The sequence below is a fragment of the Scyliorhinus canicula genome, chromosome 1, assembly GCF_902713615.1.
Source record: "Scyliorhinus canicula chromosome 1, sScyCan1.1, whole genome shotgun sequence".
In the NCBI taxonomy this organism is placed as follows: domain Eukaryota; kingdom Metazoa; phylum Chordata; class Chondrichthyes; order Carcharhiniformes; family Scyliorhinidae; genus Scyliorhinus; species Scyliorhinus canicula.
The window spans coordinates 184673153-184677415 of record NC_052146.1 but is presented as its reverse complement, the minus strand read 5'-3'; the positions used below and the strand labels follow the sequence as shown (position 1 = coordinate 184677415).

Sequence of the window (4263 nt, the reverse complement as noted above, 5' to 3'; positions counted from 1 at the left end):
ATCTGCCTGATCTGTACGCAGAAAAATACTTTTCACTGTACCTTGGTACACATGACAATAAACAAGTCCAATCCAATCCAACTGACATTTTTAAAAAAATGAAACATTTCAAATTGAAAATCTCCAAAATTAGACAGCCCAGAAATGAGGTCAGAAATACCAGAATCTGGACCTGCTGACTTTTTTAAAGAGTCATCTGAAGTCAGTGAAATTCAGCCTGTTAACCCTGGTTTTCGCTCCGCAGATTTTGTTTTGCAAAAATATACTTTATTCATAAAATATTTGAAAGATACATGACAAAAACATTTCAAATTGTCATAACAGGTAAGTGTGGGGCAGCACGGTGGTGCAGTGGGTTAGCACTGTTCCCTCACGGCGCCAAGGTGCCAGGTTCGATCCCGGCTCTGGGTCACTGTCCATGTGGAGTTTGCACATTCTCCCCAAAAATGTGCAGGGTAGGTGGATTGGCCATGCCAAATTGCCCCTTAATTGGAAAAATGAATTGGGTACTCTAAATTTATTTTTAAAATAGCAGGAAAGTGCGATGATATTCACAATTTATTCAATGGCACAGTGGCACATTGGCTAGCACTGCTGCCTCACAGCGCCAAGGACCTAGGTTCAATTCTGGCCTCAGGTGACTGTCTGTGCAGAGTTTGTATGTTCTCCCCGTGTCTGTGTGGGTTTTCTCCGGGTGCTCCGGTTTCCTCCCACAGTGCAAAGATGTGTGGGATAGGTGGATTGGCCATGCCCTTCGTATCCAGGGATGTGCAGGTTAGGTTATGGGATTACGGGGATAGGTTGGGGTGGATACTTGTAAATGGTCAGAGTGCTCATTTGAAGGGTTGGTGCAGACTAGATGAGCTGAAAGGCCTCCTTCTGCTCTATAGGGATTCTACGATGATCAAGATATGTTCTGGATGCTTCAATTCATAAATGGGGACATTGCAAACTTTTCAATACTTTAATTACAGAGAATGCAATTCTGTTCAAACTATACATCAGCCATGTTGCACTATACGGTTCTTCAATACAGTTGCATACAGTTAGGGTTACGTGGGGTTTTACATGCTTTGCAGCCTCTGGTGTACATTGGCTGTGGCCTTTCCCCATTGCGTCTTGGTGAAATCTGCCCCAAGTTTGAAAAATGTCTCTGTGCACGTAGCCCTGGACCTTGGAATGTGTCAGTCTGCAACATTCGGTGAGGACAATTCCTTGGACTGGAAAACCAATAAGCTTTAGGAGACCAAAGAGTGTCCTTCACCGAGTTGATGATTCCCCTGCAGCAGTTGATCTGTATCTCGGTGTGCGTCCCTGGGAACAGCTCATAGAGCACAGAATCCACAGTTTCTCGGGTAGAACCTTGACAAATATGACCGCATCTCTCTCCAGACTTTCTTTGCAACGGCATATTCCAAAAGGAGATGTGCAACACTCTCAGGCCCCTGCATATGCTTTCAGGGCATCGTGAGACAGCACTGAGACTTCAGGCGTGCGTGAACAATCAAATAGGGAGTGCCCTTCTCACCACCAGCCAGACCTGATCAGTATTTCTCCCACTTTCTTTTTTATTTCAGATTTCCAACCTCTGCAAATATCTTGCTCTCTTCTTCCAGAAGTTGCTGTTGCTCACTACACTAGACTTTGGGCTTCCTTTCCCTCACGGGAACTTGTATTTAAATATCACTTAGGAAGCGCAAAAACGCTGAGAGAAGCAGTGATAACTTCCTGAGCGGCAGAGTGCAACAAACTGCAGCTCTCTTTCTCCGGGAAGTGGTCAGCTAGGCCCCGCCCACTCATCTACATAACTTGAATTGTATGTGATGCTACAAGAGTTATTCCTCTTTCTGTAAACATTAACGGTTTGTAGTTAATTTTTAAAATTTGTACCAATTAAATTATTGACTCTCCAATACTAGCGTCGATTGCCCATGTGTTAAGTCAGTGTGATGTTAAAGAGTTCCGTACGAGGTCGGTTGTGAGTAAGGTTAGCGTAATCGTCAATACACTCTGGTTTCTCTTCAGATCGTATAAATCTTTCGCCTTTTACTAAAGATTTCCGTGGAGAGGAACACTCAGAGTTTTAATTAATTTTTTGATGCCCTACTTCTGGTGGGGCTTGTTTGAACTCTAAAAATAGAATTTTTGTCTGGCTTGGCGAAAGGAGTGTAGTTTTGGAAACCTTTACTTTGACGTGGAAGGAGTAATACATTTCCGGTGGCATTTCGGCTGTAAATATTCTTCATCCTAATACTTTTGCTAATTTTAAAAATTAAGAAAAGGGGGCGGTGCAGTGGCTAGCACTGCAGCTTCACGGCGCCAAGGTTCTGGCTCTGGGTCACTGTCCGTGTGGAGTTTGCACATTCTCCCCGTGTTTGTGTGGATTTTGCTCGCACAACCCAAAGATGTGCAGGGTCCGTGGATTGGCCACACTAAATTGCCCCATAATTGGAAAAATGAATTGGGTACTCTAAATTTAGTTATGAACTCTGCATATCAAACCTGTCACAGATTTTAATGGGCTCTCTTGCATTACACAGGCTCAAATGCTTACACCAAGTGTCACTCTATGTTGATCTGTGGTGTTGCAATGAAAATTCTAGATTGTGCCTCGCGTTTTGGTCAGAGAAACGGCAGGAATCCCCGTCTTAAGTCATATACAGAGACAAACATCTCTGGTGGTTTGGTGCCACATTCTGTTTTAAAATGCTCCTCGGTTAATTATGATAAATATGCGATATAGTGATCGCTGTTGTTGTAGAGAGGCTATCAAAGAAACTCTCTACCTGGAGGAGACACTTTAAAGAGTCTTTCATGGGAGATAGTGACGCCCTGGTACTGAATTTGTAATACAGGCACCTAGGGGGGGACCCAGAGAACAGCAGTTTCAGCACCTGCAATTGTCCTACAGGTATGAGGTTCTCTCAGCTCCTTTGAATGGGAGTGTGGTCTGCAGGGTGGATGAGCTGACTGGCCATGGCATTGTGGTACAGGAAGCCATTTAAGTTGGAGGAGCACGTAAGAATATAGTGATAGAACAATGGATTGGAACGGGTCAGGCTCAGTGGGTAGGGCCTGAAATTCTGATGATGGTGGATAAGCAGGAGAGACCCTCTATTAGGATAGTTACTTGAGGAGGTTGGGAGGCCCAGTGAAGAGGTCGAGGGTGCTTGCGCATTTGAAAAGTTTGAAAGCAAATGTGGTGATGCTGCAGGAGACTCATTTGAGGGTGAAGGATAAGGGGAGGCTTAGATAGGGCTGGGTTAGCCAGGTGTTTCACTCAGGCTTCGATAGTAGGGCACGCAAGGTTGTGGTTCTGGCAATAAAAGAGCGAGGTTCCAAATGGAGAAAGTTGTGGCAGATCAGGAAGGTAGATACATAATAGTGACAGGGGCATTGGAAGGGAGGTTGCTGGCGTTGGTAAGCGTCTATAGTCCCAACCAGGATCATGCAGGATTTGTAAAGAAGGTGTGTGGGGCCATCTCTGACTTTGATTCACATGAATTGATAGTGGGTAGAGACTGGAACATGGTGCAGGAGCCAAAATTGGACAGGTCATGACCGCGATTGCTTATTCAGTCAGGGGGAGTGAAGGCGTTGGCTGGGCAAATGGTGGAAATAGGAAGAGTGGATCCTTGGAGGTTCTTGCATCCGTGGGAGCAGGGGTATTCTTTCTTCTCTTCAGTTTATAAGGCCTATTCGCGGATAGATTTTTTGTGGCGGGGAAGTCACTATTGGCCACGGTCAAGGGGTTGGAATATTTGGCAATTGCAATATCGGACCATGCACCACACTGTGTTGATATGGTGTTGGAGAAGGGAATAGTGCTGAGGTGGGGGTGAAGATTGGATGTGGGGCTGTTGGGGTACTGAGGGTGTTGTGATAAGATTGAAAAAGTAATTGAGGAATATGAGCGGTTTAATTGTATGGGTGAGATCTCACAGCCGGTGGTATGGGAAGCTTTGAAGGCAGAGGTGAGGGGGAGGTGATATAGTTTAAGGCAAAGGTGAATAAGGAGGTGAGGGTGGAGTGGCAAAGGTTAATAGATGAGCTATTGGAAGTGAATAGGAGGTATGCAGAGGATGTGGATCCAACACTGTTGAAAAAGAGGAAGGAGTTGCAGGCAAGTTTTGACTGGCTGTCCACAAGGAAGGTGATGCACCAATTGAGGCAGGTGAGGGGAACAGTCCACCGAGTATGGACAGAAGGCGTTCATGCTGACAGGTCAACTTCGGAGGTGGCGAGGGAAATTGTTCAGGTGCG

General features: G+C 45.4%; 1 non-coding gene across 1 annotated transcript; it reads left to right on the top strand.

Annotated features, from left to right (window-relative positions):
- Positions 1 to 2005: 2005 nt before the first annotated feature.
- Positions 2006 to 2120, top strand: LOC119978388. Its single transcript, XR_005463434.1, has one exon. It is a non-coding gene; the product is annotated as a U5 spliceosomal RNA (small nuclear RNA).
- The last annotated feature ends 2143 nt before the right edge of the window (positions 2121 to 4263 follow it).